Genomic DNA, 15,140 nt, shown 5'->3' on the forward strand with positions numbered 1-15,140 from the left:
GTCACCATAGCAGATGATCACAGAGCACTCCTTCAAACAATAAAAAGCATTTCATTAAATGTCAACCACTCGATGCTCTTTGCTCTGCTTGCATTAATTTAGGGTGTTAAAAAGATGCAAGGCAGGAGCTCAAGCAATTAACAGGTCTGCTCCTCTGTGCCGGTGGCACAGAACACCCAGTGCCCCGTAAGACACACGAACATCTTTTCACTGCAGCAGAGAGAAAGCAGCCTACAGATATCTGGCCCCTTCAGTTCTTGGCCTCAGTGCCCATGTGGTCACCAGTCACTCACTGCCTTTGCAGTGGTGACTTCAGTGGCTTTTCTGTGAGGAACTGGGCCAAACAGCCCATCAATCGACCAGTCAATTCATACAGGAAGGGGTGGCAGGGAGAAGATTTGTTTCTTCCATCTGCAAAGCTGCTCACAGCCTAATAGGATCCCAGGTAGTAAAGGACCCCAGGAGGTCATCAAGTCCAACCCTCTGCTCAAGACAGGGCCAGCCTGAGGTCACACCAGGTTACTCAGGGCTTCACTCACTCTGGTCTTAAAACCCTCCCAGGATGGAGACAGCACAGCCTCCCTGGGCAATCTGTTCCACTGCCTGGCTGTCCTCACAGTGAGGTTTGAGCTGGATACCTATTCCTATAGAAGTCATGTGTGCACATCATGGCTTCATCAGTGTTTCTTCCAGCAAACATTTTCAAAGCATTAAACACTACAAATAACCCTCCAGGGTTTGATTTTATTTTTTCAGCTGCTGTCAGGGAGGGAACTGTGTTGAATATAGGCCACGTGCCTATGGAGGAAATGAGGGGCATTGCCGTGTGAGGTACTGGAGAGGTTTACACGGCAGAAGCCAAGCATTCATTTTCTAAGACACAAAACGTGCAGCTTTCCTGAACAAGCATCCAGCAGGAAAACACTGCAGAACATCACGAAGCAGCTGTACAATCTCTCAGGATGCACTTCACAAAGAGAACACACATTTACTCCCCTTCCGCTGTTAATGAGCCAGAGTGAATAAAATGGACGATCTGCCCTTCAGTCTTTCAGAACCAGATATTGTGAACTAATACAGAGAAAAAAATGTAGAGGTCAAGTGTTTTACAAGAAATCAGTCATAGTAGGAAACCAGTTTGATCTTCCCGAGACGTCGCACACCCGTAATCAGAGGGAACAGACCTCCTGAACACCTCTGGATAGAAAACCAAAACTTGTACCGTTGGCTATCAAAGGTCACTTCTGATGTATTTAATGCAAGTTTAATTCAATTAATCTGACGTACGTAATGGTCAGAAGCTCAGAGCAGATACCGAGGGGATATGCACATATAAGCAAAGTCAGAGCACCCGTGCCTGCCATGAAGCTGACCGGGTGAAGTGCCAGCAGCTGCTGTTAGGGGGAGGCTGTGGCACCTACAAATGAAGCAAGAGTGTCTTTACCCAGAAATCAGAGACTAGTATAACACTAGAGATATAAGAAACTTCATTTTAAAGCATATTTTGTTTTATACTAGCTCTCTCATTACCGTCAAGTCTTTTTTAATAAAAATCTCTGTTCCACTGACTCATTCCCAAGAGAACCAGACAGCGACACGACTCCTTTTCTACCTCCGACTAAACCACCCTTTCCCCACCAGCCTAACGCCCTGACCTGCTATTCCAGGACATGTGGACACAAGCATGAGCAAGGGTCAGCAACAGAAAGGAGTGTAACGAGCATCCATCCCCTTCAACACGGCCAACCTGCTCGCGCCAGATGGTGGCACTGATTGCTTTGTTCCCCCGACGCTGCTCTTGGGCAGCACAATTAATAGATTGCCAGGATTCACAAAAGGGGGAGAAACACATTACTGACAGTCCCAGGGCGTCTTTCCGAGGGTGTGAACATGCTCCCTGAGTGCAGCTCCCCTCTGCAAAATGCTGTGTATGGCCCCATCTGCAGCGGCCCAGCCACAGAGAGAGGGATCAGCCCTGCCCGTACGCCCGCCGAAGGTAGGACAGGCCCACGCCAGATCCATCAGCAGGATAAAAGCACATTTGGTCCTTTGTTTGAACCTAAACTGTCTGATCTCCCAAAAGAGCACGATTAAGGGGTGGGGGGAAGCCCTCAAGCCTTTCTGCGATTGTCTCCTTCTACTGTTTCTTCTTTACTGCTTTTATATTTTAAATAATGTATTTTGTTATTGTCATTACTACTCTCCAATGCATCAGGTCATGGCTCTGCAGACTGTCTTAATTAAAACAAACTCTGCTTTGCGTTACAAACAGATTATTATAAGTGCAATAATACTGAAGTCCTGTCTCATTTCTCACCTCTAATGCAAAACTGGAATCACTTTATTTTCAACCAGATTCACCTTCTGGCAACTCAGTCCTCGTGTCTCTGGGATCACAACACAGGCAGGGAGCAGTTAATTAAAATATCAGCTCTCTGTCATTTTCTTCCTTTTCTTTTTCACATCCGATAACCTTTCCTATTAATCTCCCATGTTATACACCTTCCTTCTATCAATTCTCTATTAAAAATTCATTGAGGCTTACACCATAAATTGTCAGCGGTGCATTAAAATGTAAAATAAATAAATACCTCCCTTTTAGACAATGGGGAGGACACAGGTTCATTTTATGGTTTCACCTGGCTCAGAAATAGCCAGGCGAAATTAATTGTTCCCCTGAGACCCATTTCCTTTGCTGCAAGCAGCACACAGCTCCACTCACATCTCTTCAAAATGAACATAAACAAACAAGAGTAACTAGTCGCAGCTTCCCCGCGCCTCTGCTCCTCGGGGGGCAAACTGATACCTGGAACAAGAAAAGAGAAGGCTACTGAAGCATACACAGAGCCTTTCATCTTCTCCCCTGCTCGGATACATGGAGTGACACCAAAGAGACTGCATTTCTTTTGACTCTCGCTTGATTTGCCTTCGGTACCTGTTTTTCCTTCCTCGCATCTGCAGCCGGACAGATACGGCAGGAGCTCCCGGGTGGAAGTCAGTGCCTGGGTGCCCACGGGGCTCGGCCTCCAGGTGGCTGAGTGCTGGTTTGGGCAGCTTGCCAAAGGAAAGCTGGCTTCGAAGGAATTCCTCCCTGCTTCTCTTCTCCCAAGAAGAGAGACAAGAGAGGAAATGAAGCCATGACAGAAAAACAACCTAACATGCTGAATTTTAAATGAAATTGCATCAGACCAACACGGTCCCTCATTTTGCAAAAATGTCTTTTCCTTTTCCATTACTCACATTTCTTATCCTGAACTGCAGGTAAAGATTTAGGATTCATCCCTAGAGCAAATTAAAAAGAGAAATTGAGGAGGCTGGTTTAGAATATGAACATTTACTGAAGGAATTCATTAAAAAAAGAAAAAGTGATCACTGTACGACTGGAGGAAATAAATATAGACTGAAAAGAATAAATCTTGTACTGGCAAGGAGCAGGGCCTGGATGATCTTAAATGTGATTTCTGACTTCACTTCAAAAACACCTGAAAGGTCAAATCCCTGACTCTAAAGGCAAACAGGTAACACTAAGTTAAGGGATCTAGGATACTTTCATCCTTTTTCCAATAAAACCGAAATCCTCTCTCCCAAAGTCATCAATCGCTTCACTTCTTGTATCAGTTCTAGAGGCTTTATAGGACAGGAACATCTTTACACCCAGTCTTTAAAAGACACAAGGCCCTCTGTGATTCAGTTCCAGCTCATGCCCCCTGGTTATTCCTCTTTTGCACATCTCTAATACCAAGCAATACACCACACAACTATAGTTTTTGATCGCTTGTTGGTTTGTTTTGCTGCTCCTAATTTTCCCAAACCAACACAGCTGAAGAGCAGTGAAAGTATTTCATCGCTCATCACCAACAGCTCTGCATGCAAGGTGTAGCTGTTGAACAGTAGTGGTGATGTAAAATAACGTACAAAATGCCTGTAAAAGAACAGTTAATTTTTAGATGAAGGGTCGTTCAAACTCCGGGCTGTGCATTCAAACAGGAAGCCAGCCTGATGAGAGTGTTCTCGGGTGTCAACCCAAGGAGAGCCTATGGGCTGTGTCTTACTCCTCACTAACCGCTGGCCAATGTCCAGCACATCTGAAAAGAGCCAAGGGGAGTGAAAACTGAAAAAGTCTGCTCCTACAAGTTTCATAGAACTGGTAGCTGAGTAGAGAACAATGAAAATTACAGCCCCGCAGGGGAAGATGGGGGCAGAACATGGCCGCTACCTGTCCTGCTGGCAGCAGCCTGCTGGGGTGGTTCTGCTCCTGCACCTCATACCAAGTGCAACTCTACTGCAGAGGGAAGGTTATTAGGGATTAAAAACATTCAAAACCCCCAGACACCAACATCATTGAAAACCTTGGTTTCGCTTGTTCTGCTGCCCTCTTTCCTTTACACAGATCCTGCTCTTATTTTACTTCTGAATCAACAGCAGACTGCCTGTCAGCCGCACTCTGTTCTCATCTGCAGCCAGTATTCAGCCTTTTTGTGGAAAATGTTTTCACCCAAGCTGCTGTAAACATAGAATAAAAGAAAATGCCATCCAGTGAAAGTTTTGTAGTGATTCTTCTGCAGACGTAAAACAGTCCAGCCCTGCAGGATGTGAGAAAGGGAAGTTGATAGTAGGCCAGAAAGAGAAATTTAAATTCATAAGACAGGGTTTCATTTCATGCTGGGAAACTTCAATAGCAACTTTGATCTTATCAGAGGTGCTGACAAGACCCCATGTGAGCAGAGAAGCAGCATGACACGAGTTCAAGGGCTCAACACAGCCCCGCACCATCGCTCGGCCCCAGGAGGTGCCAACGGCAGCTTGAGCGTGAGGTAGGCCGCAAGGTGGCTCTGCCCAGAACAGCACACCCCGTTATTAGGGCTCACTGCCCTTCGTAAGGATCTCAATTAATACAGTCTCAGTGAAAGGACTTCACCCCAGCTGAATCATTTTCTTGTCCAAATTAAGTTTCCTGCTTACCCAGAAAAAGGTATCCAGATCAAGAGAGACTCTGGGATACCCAACACTTGGCAGCGAGCAGATGCCTTTGGTTTATAACTCAGTCCACTCCTGACTGCAAACACAGGCATATGGCACTGCAGATGACACTCCCAAAGAACAATTTCCAGGGATACAATCATTTTTATTTTTTAACATGTGAAGTGGAGTTCACTGCAAGCCTCATGTGTACCCCAAACCCAGAAAAAAATCAGCAGGAGAATGAGCACTTGTAGTGTCCCTGCCCTTCAAAATAATCATCATCATTATCCTGTGGTGTTGGTCCCCAAACTTCTTACCAGGCTAAACACCCAAATGATGTCTTACTGTCGTAAGGAGATTTGAAAATCCTAATCTTACAGCACTGTGTCCCGAATACTCTCAAGTCCTGCCGTAGACTCAAGTGGCATTGAGTTCACAAAGGAGGGCCGTAACAACGCGTGCACGGCAATCCACCTCGGTGCGATCTCCTGGTGGTAGTGGGTGGGCAAACAGCGGCCCCGTCCCTGCCCGACCCCACCGGCAGCACCCCTGTCGTGGCTGTGGGATGGGCTGCAAGTGGCCCAGGAGCACTCGGCTGGCCCTCACTGCCAGCCCCTCGGCATGGGAAATCCCAGAACGCGTTGCTTCGCTGTCACAAAATGGCACGAGATACGATCTGAGAGCTGAAATGTCAGGATATCCTCGTGGACTGTTGGATCTTTTTGGTTTTCAGACAACTAAGGATACCTTGAAGTAATGAAAGGGAATATTTAACCAATCTCTGAATCTGGCCATTTTTTTTTTTTGACGCTGCCATCTCAGCAGGCAGTTACATTTATAAAGCAAGATGAATCGGATCACCTCAAACAGCCGGTGCTCTGACACAGACCACATTCCCTTTGATACCCCACATGAAACCCATTTAAAACATCTTCTCCCCGCAATCCCTGAACCAACCTCAGCAAACGGTGACTGACTGCCAGGGGTTCAGCTGGAGGCTTCGGGACTCCTTGATGCCCATGTTACAGCAACAAAATTAGAAATGTGCAGCTACTGAGGCTAAGCTGGCCCCTTTGATCAACCCAATCAGATCAATTAGATTATAAAGACATAGGTGTCACCTGGGATTTTCTCTGCTATCAAAGGTACCAACTTTGTGCATTTTAAATGGTAACATGTACGCTTGGATTTCAAATTCTTTAAATACATTTTTACATTCACCATCGAGTTTAATGGGAGGAAAATGGCAGCACCTAATTGCTAGCTGTGAAAAGCTATGGAAAACACAGAATACTACAATTGTATTTTGTCCTTATGTATGAAAGTAAAGTGACATCAACAAACAACTACATGACTTCATTGCTGTAATCAAAGTAAAACCCTGAATATCTTTTCCCCAACATTTCCTTGGATCACTGCCAGCATTTCAGACTTCAAGAAGCAGCTGTGTGCTCAGAAGTTCCTTTGCTTCTTTCCAGATACACAAGCTGGTATAATGAATGCAGTATTTGTCCCTACAAACTGTTTCACTAGTACTAAAAATAGTAATTAAACTTTCTGTTAGTAATTCCAGAAGCGATTTCAAGCACAAAATGACACCCAGACTGGTGTGCTCCTTTGAGGGCATTCCAGATCTATATGGCATACAGCTCAAGCATGTCAGACAAGTTCTTCTTGGGAGCTTGAAGGCTTCTGCAGGGCTTGGGCTTCATCTGGGGGAGCTTCGTGGCTGGGAAAGAGCCTGAGAACTGCCTTGCTTCACAGGAACATCCACTACCCAAGATTGTCCTTTAGCTTTCTAAGTTTTCATTTTATTTTTTATGATCCATATGGAAAGCTCTAGTGATCTTTTAAACTGTATAAAAACAAGTTTTGTGACAGTTTTCTCATTGTTCTTCTTCAGAAGCCCACATTACCTCAGTTTATTACCTCAGTTTAAGTCTCTGGGGTTTAAAAGGAAAAAAAAAGGCAAATAAAAACCAAGCTGCCAACCTCCCCCCCCCCCCCCCCATTCTACTTGTGAAGTGGAAAATCATGCCTCTGTTGAGGGAGGGTCAGATTTTCCTTTCAGTACCTTCTATACAACCCCAGCTTTGCTCAGAAACAGGCTGACAGCCCCACCAGGCTGCAGTCACCTCTGGATGCCATCAGGCAGCCTCACCGCAACGTGGCCAGCTGGCAGGTGAGGTATTGTACCTGCCATTCAGTGTGGCACCATGCCCATGACAACACCTCACAGATGCTCATCCTCATGCTGCAGCACGAGTGACAAGGAGGCTGGCAAGTGTACAGACAGGGTCAGGCTTCAGAAAATGTCGATTTTATTATAACAAAGATTATGCTAGGTAGCACTGCTCAAAGGACTATCAGAAAGCTTGCTCCTCTTGCTTACAAGAGTGGAGAACATGGAAAAGACGCGCACATCCTCAGTTACAGGGACACCGAGCCATTAAATGCCAGGCCGAAAGTGGTGCAGGAATCCTGCAGCATAGCCAAGGAGCTGACTGACATCTTTCAGCCACGTCTGCTAGTGGGGTATCTCCAGCCCAGAACAAAATTCCCTCTTTACAGAGAAAAGTAACAGCCATGGTTCTGAGTAAAGTGTGTTTCCAGAACTCCACCCAGCTACAATGGGAACCTCTTCAAAGGATTTGGTATGCTCTGAGTTACCACTTTGTTTCTATTTCTTTGACTAAAGCTCATCCAGACTGACTCTGGCTGTCAGAAGCACCAGCTTTGTCCGCTGCTCTGGGTTTTGTTTCATTTGCTTTTAACAAGCAGCAAGAGACTGTTGCAAGACGCAAGATCCTGGGTGGCACCTCACAACGAAGGCCATTTGCTAATTCCCCAAGAGCCATTTCACATTTTTCTGTCTGCCCATCTCTGGGAATTAAACTCTAGGGGCCATGTTCTACACCCTGATGAAAAACCACCAAAGTCCATGAATAATTATTGGCCTCGGTGATCTCTGTGCAAAATTGGACGCAGATGTTTTTATGACACTCTATGATGTGTGTTCTTAATGTAGGTTTTGTAACCCTCAGCCTAAGTCAGTTATGCGCCTCAAGGAGGCACCGATAAATATTGCTGTTTTACAGGACAGCCACGGAGATGTGAAAATGTCCCTAGGCAGAAAGGTGAAAACACTAAAATCAAACAACCAAGCAACCAAAAAAACACCCCACATAACTCCCCAGACTCTGAAGCTTCGGGAGTGATCACGAGTGTTGGACTCCTCTACCAGGCTGATCCCATGCTGCAGTCCCTGCTGCTTGAAAACCCTTGATATCCCCAAATTATTAACGGCGATCACTCTTCATAGAGAGGTTAATGTAAGGCATTTCTGGAGATCTTCAGCCCCTGGATGCATGTTTGCCACTTTGCTGCTGGAGTTTGCCCCTGCACAGCTGTCTGTGCGTTTTGCAGCCCTGGCTGCTCAGCCAACATGGGCCACAGCAGCAGCAAGCTCCAATGCCAGGAGCAGCGGTGACTCCAGCAGGCACCTCAGCCGCTGCCAGCACAGCAGTGCAATCACGCACTGGGTGTCTCAAAAATTTCAGAAATTTCCTTAAAAAAAAAAAAAAACACATAAGAAATACATACCATTAAGCCCTGTTTTACAGGACTTGGCATGGGTCCAGGCTGCATACTGTTACTGTGGGGAAAAACAGTAACCTGATATTTACACCTGCACGCTGCGTGTTTGCAAGCGCAGTGAAACACACATATGACACTCCTATGAACAAGCATTATACAGTCCCAAAACGTGTTAATTGCTAGCAGCCCAGCTATCTGACCTGTGATATAGATTACCCAAATCTAACGTCACGCTGAAAACACTGCCGAATCCAATGCAAAACCTCACAAACCATAACAACCCAGAGGAAAAAAAAAAGAAAAAAAAAGTGAGGGCTCTTGAAGAGTCAGATCAATGACCTAAATCCCATACTCAAAGACTCAATCTTCTCAGAAGCAAAATGATCCCTTCTGCTTGTAGGAAACGAGGAGAGCAACAGGTCTAGAATAATGGAGAAAGCATCGCTGCCTCGGCACAGAAATAGTGGTGGGTGGCTGGCAGGGAAAAGCTGCACAGGAGATGCTGCTGCTGTGGGAATTACACCTATAGCAACACCTGATGCTGCTGCTCTGCCGCCAACAGCTGGGGAAATAAAGCCGGTACTTTGCTTGCTTCTGCTCTGTTTATTTACTAGAAGCTGATCACATTTTATGACACTTCTGCACACGATCCAGTTGCCTAAAATTGGATCAAAGTTTGCTCTTTTTCTTCTCTCCCTACTTCAATCAATAAGTTGCACAATGAAAAAAAACAGCAAATACTCTATACAGTTAGAGAAACCCACACACCATGTCTTACCTCTTAGGAAGGCTACAATACTCTAATTAAAATACCCGGTGCACAGTCTTGGAATAAATAGTCGATAAAGTGAAAGGAGAAGGGAATTTTCTAAAGACTTCATCCAGCATTTTCAGCTTTCTCCTCTTTTTGTTTTGTGTCTAAGCAAAATCATGTCAGTTCTGGGACTACAGAAATGATTCCTAGGACAATAAAAAAAAAGTTTCTCGTTCTGAACATGCAGTCATTGTCTTGAATTCTTTAACCACTTCAGACAGCAAACAGAGAAATGGAAAATGAAAAGTAATGATCAGTATGTCACAGGAAAAAAACACACATTAAAAAATGTGTGTCATAATACACGTTACTTATGTTATACCAATAGGAATGGTATAGGAACCTGAATTAAGTGGACAGCAACACATCAGGACATCCAGGATGATAAAAAAATAATGTTCAGACTGCCCAGAGCCACAGATGTGTGCGGGTGCTCCCTGGGCTCATCCCTGAGCAGACACCTTTTCTACAGCTCTGTGCTACCTGCTCTCTAAAGACAACGAATTGCATCTGAGACTCTGGATTACTAATTCACCAGGAATTTTACTTTTTAAGAGCACTGAATCACAGCTCTAGGAATTGTAGGGAATCACACACAAAAGCATTTCTGAAAACGTCTCCCAAGCCAGCACCGTTTCAGACTGAACAGCAGGTTCATCCTCTGATCCAAGTCTGTTACGGCGGAACGGTGCCAAACAAACGTCTATTAATATTCTGCCAGGAAGCACAAGCGGATGGGCTCTTACACTGAAGTGAAGTGGTCAGGTCAGGAGCTGGCCATCGGTCACGCCGGTCCTCCGTTCAAGCACAAACCTCTTCACCCATCATCGCCTGCTGTCAAATGCTTTTGTGCATCGCAATATTAAATACGAGTGCCCCGGGGATGGGAAATGAATGGGCACAACATGGAAATTATGATGCGCGCAGCTCTGCCCTTTAACCTGTTAACAAGTATGACCAAGCTCGCTTATTCTGGGCTCTCTAATAATCATCAAGGCAAGAAGACATCAACAGCTACTGTCACACTGACAGGGCCTTCAATGGCAAGCAGGGTTCAGAGGTCCACAGGAAACACAAGAAGGCTTTGTCTTTTGATGGGAAGAACAAAGCTACCATGTGGTACAGAATCACACATGTAATTAGTCAGGAAAGTTAATTCAGTAGAAGCAGATGGTGGAACCAATGTCAACACTTTGTGGGCACATTTCCCCTTATTCTGAGGCTGCTGTGATCTGAGGTCATGGTGGAACAACAGGCAGCTTGCTGGTGACCCGGGCCACACCACTGACCATTGTCACCCTTCACCTGAGGCACCCACCTGCTCCCACATCACCTGGGACAGCTCCTGGCTCTCAAACACCTCCTCCCCTCCACGTCCACAAGGCAGCATTAACCTCTGTGCCCAGAGAGAAACCGAGGCAAGGAGACAGCCTTGATCCTGATCCTGCTGGGAGATGCTGACGGGGAAAGGAATTAAAAACAGTTTATGTGGCCCTTACACTGAGCCTCTCCTCTTTTTACTCGATTTGCCAGCCAGCGAGATGCCAGCTGCCACATGAAGCACTCCCACAGCCCGGCGATGGCTCACATCGCTCCAAACCGCTCTGCCCATCTGCAAGGAGCAGCTGCTCCTCCCTCCGCTTCTCACCCACCAGCCCTGCAGCTCGGCAAGCACGGGACAGGGCTGAAAGGCTTCTTGTTCACTGCTGACTGCACTGAATGCACAGAAAGCGTAAAACCCAGACCACAAGAGCCACACAAAGAAATGCAATACGGGAGACCCTGTGATTTGTGTGACTTGGAGGTAACAGCTTTCAGACCAAGTCAGCTCCGTTGTTCTTGCCGGCTGGTGCTGCACAGCTCCCTCACCCCATGCCCTGTGGATGTCAGTGGTACCCAGGTAAGGATGGCAGAGCCTTCAGCCAAGTTGTTTGGTTAAATGAAAAAGAACAATCAGCAGTCAGACAAACCACACGTATGCTCCAGTCACTACAGCTGCCAAACTGTGCAGCCCTCAGTCTGATCTCATTTTCTTCAGAGCTCCTGGCAACCCCTTAATTAAAACGCATTATTTACAGCTTCCAGGGGCTCCAAACCATGGGACATGCCTGCTGGAATTTATGCGATTACGTGCAGTCGGTCCTGGCGACAGGCCACAGCCTGATCTTGCACTCCCCTGCTCCCACACAGCCGCCCCCATCCCCGCAGTCCGTCTGTCCGTCCATCCATCCATCCGTGTATCCGTGCAGCGCTCGGCTGCCATGGAAATGAGCAGGAGGCCACAAAGGAGCAGCAAGATGCTCGCTGGAGATGGAGGAGTCACGAGGCAATGGCACAGGAAGGCCAAGACAAAGAGGAGCCAATTTGCCCACTGCCTCTGCACACAAACCCTCCCCCTTGTGCAAGGAGGTGCTGATGAAGAGATTTCACCCGCTGGAGAGAAGCAAAGCCCCTTCCAGCCACGTGTAAGGAGGCAAGGTGGATGGAGCCTCCTGCCTCCGGTCCAGCTCAGTCCATCATTAGCGGTTTGGGGTTATACATCAGTAACGAGGTGAGCCACAGCCAGAAGCAAACCCAGAGGAAGCGTGGTTTAACTTATTTAATGAGCAATCCCATGCCACTCGTACGGCAGCACCAGCTGCAGACAGATCCCCTCTACGTTCAGGAGGAGTTTTTCTTTTTCTACTCCATTATTAAGCAGTCACACTCATCAGCAATTCCCTTGACTTTGTGGGAAGAAAGCATTTTAAAACATACATTAGAAGGTATGACTGACAAGCATAACAAAGTCTGCAGTTCAAAGACAGGTTTCTGAAGGTGTTTTATGAGAATAAAGGAAATGAAGTTCTATGGAACCAGGAACTTTTTAGTGCTTAAGGAGTCCCACATGAACACTGCTGAAAGATCAAGTACCACAAGCCCGAGACATCCACACGATCCTCACAATGCTTCCTACCACTTTTTTTCCATGCATTTCTCACGATTTTATTTATTTATTTTTTTATGAGGGCACTGACTTACCTGTGTCTTTAATGAGACATTAAAAGGAAAAACCTCTGCAAAAGTAAGCCACTATCAAAGCCTAATAGCTTTCTTCCAGCAATGCAGAAGTGGATTTGGGGCATATTCTCCTGTGGTTCCTTCACAATAGGAAGGAAAGGAAAAAGCAGAGAACACTTCTTGCATGATGCAGAAGCAGCTCTGCAGATTTCAGGCTGTAACTCCCAACACGCAGCCCGCCTGCACCGTGCCCTCAGCTGGTGTGCAAAGGCTTATCTGCTCTGCTTGCTGTACTCACTCTGACTCAGACTAGCTCTAAAAGCTTCTTTTGCCATAATGTATTGCAATAGTGCATTGGCATTACTTAACTCCAGCTTGAAATGCACAACAGAAGAGGTAGTATTCACCATAAACCCAGCAACACAGAAGTTTCTATCATTTTTAATTATCTTGTAGTCTGCATTACTTACGCTGGCAATACCACGCAGCTACCGCAGCGGTGCAGCGACTGATCCAAAGTCCCAGCTAACCAGGACCCACTGGGGACTAAAACCAGCATCAGAAGCAAGAAGGGAAATTCAGGGGTGAGAACTTCACCTCCAGCATGAGGAATATTATCCCCAAGGTCAGCATGTCAGAAAATAAGAAACAGAGGAATCATTCTTGTATCTTCCCCCAGACTGCTGTAAGTAGCCGTGCAGGTAAGACCCTGTGAAGGCAACGGCTACAAGGCAGAGATGAAAGGTCTCGTAACAAACAAGCCCTGGCCAGCCCATCACCACCAGAACTGGGACTGGGGAGTACTATCAGAATGAAACTTCCCCTCTGCAAATGGTTTCCAGTCACCTAACTGTTACCAAGACGACTCCAGCGACCAGAATACCAATTACCTTCGGGTACCACGGTAAACTCCAGTGCTGACCAGCCCTGCATGCAAATTTAAATCACAACCATTTAAGTGGCAACTGTGTAAACAGCAGAAACTATTAAACTATCGCAGGAGTCAATGGTGCTATAGTCAGGAAAAATGTTACTGGAGGCGGCAACAAAACAGAGCAAAAGGAGGAGGAGACACAGACATAAAAAAGTTCAGCCTCGTAATTCACAAGTGCCAGGCAAGGGCTTCTCATTCCCTAGGAAACGTCACTTTTTCCTTTGACTTCTTCAAGTCCTGGGTATCAACTGTAAACAAGTCGCAGTGCTGGGGCAAAGCTTTATTTGCAAGAAAGTCAGGCAGCTTTGGGTGCTGAGAGATGCCCAGGAATAAACCACACGGGAACTGTGTGTCTCCATCAGTCAATTCCTGGAAAAATAAATAAATAAATAATATTTATATGTTTGCCTTTGGCAAAAGGCAATCTTAAAACTCAGAGTATTAAAGAAATGCTCTGGATGCAAAAACCGTTCTGCAAAACAGCTGATAAACAAGGCACAGCAGTAGTTATGTTACCAGACTGTAAAATTCGGTAAATAGCTTCAGCAGATATAACTATAAGGATTTAGGCAACAGAACTAAGAAGTTTAAAAGCTGTGACAAGCTCAGAGATTAAAATCTGAGAATGAGGGGGGAAAAAAGACACCACAATCAAAGCTGAACTCTCCATTACAGTGGAAAAAAACTTTTATTATTATTATTATTTTTAATCCTGGCAGAGCATTTTTCACTGAAAAGTCCCGAACACTTTGCAGTGTTCCAGAACACTGGAAGCAGATTTTCAGAACTGGACCAGTGGCGTCCTCAATTTCAGGCACCTAACAGGTGCCCAAATGAAGCCCTGCATTTTGGAGGGAGCATGTGGAACTGGATCCTTCTTGAGAGCAAAGTGGAGCAAGATGAGTGAGAAAGAAGGAAAGGAGGTAAGTGAAACAAACTGCTCAGCTACCAGAGCTTTGATAGCCATTTAACTTATGTTACATATATGGAAAAAACAAAACAAAACAAAAAACCAACAAATTTTATTCTTAGGCTCCATATTGTTCCAGCAAGACTCTAGAAATCTGCCTGACAGGAGGTCTGGACCCTCTGGCGCAGCTCTGCAGATCCCCCACACAAAGGAAACCTCGCGCTGAAGTCTCGCTGTCTGTCTGCAGCTCACGTAGCTGCTTGGATGTTGCTAAGTGTTCACACACCTTTTTTCTCCTCTTACACTGATACTTTATCAGATTCTTGGCTACAAGAGGATTTACTGATTAAGCATCAAGAGCAAGCAGCTCAGCTGCAGAGACCCAAAGGGAAGCACTCAGTCTGACAGCTCTGCTCCACCTTTCCTTTTGGTGAGGTGAAGTCCGTTCTGCCAGATTAATGAAGCGCAGCTTTTAACTAACAATTCTCCTTCTCCTGCCAGTTTAAATTACTGTCAGACAGTCTGTATGACCAGGCAGGAGCCTCTGTGAGGGTATGACAATTTACCTGGTGGGTCTCTGGGCAGCTACAATCACTCGAGACATGGATCCCATGGAAGAAGCGGGATACGCCCCCCCTGGATTAGCCCTCCTCTTGCCCAGCTGGGAGCAATTGATTGAATCCTGCAAGAAATTATCTCAAAAATCAAAAGACCTCTCTTCATGGCTGTGCATCACAAAAACTGCACGTTCAATGGTATATGAATGTTCAGAAAAACATTCCAATGTTTTGTGGAACATAATGTGTATTTGGCTGGCTGGCCTGAAAATACCTAGGTACGCTAAGCGGAGAGCGGCAGACCATGGCGCACGCTCATCAGAAAGTCTTTGATGTTCTGGGTCAAATACACATCAGAGACTGAAA

At 45.9% G+C, this 15,140-nt stretch overlaps 1 protein-coding gene across 4 annotated transcripts in view; it reads right to left on the reverse strand.

The window, feature by feature from the left end:
• Nucleotides 1-15,140, reverse strand: part of LRP8 (LDL receptor related protein 8) — a 169,603-nt gene that overhangs the window by 68,051 nt on the left and 86,412 nt on the right. The gene's annotated exons all lie outside the window — the stretch shown is intronic.

This window comes from Oxyura jamaicensis, chromosome 8, assembly GCF_011077185.1.
Source record: "Oxyura jamaicensis isolate SHBP4307 breed ruddy duck chromosome 8, BPBGC_Ojam_1.0, whole genome shotgun sequence".
NCBI classification, from domain to species: domain Eukaryota; kingdom Metazoa; phylum Chordata; class Aves; order Anseriformes; family Anatidae; genus Oxyura; species Oxyura jamaicensis.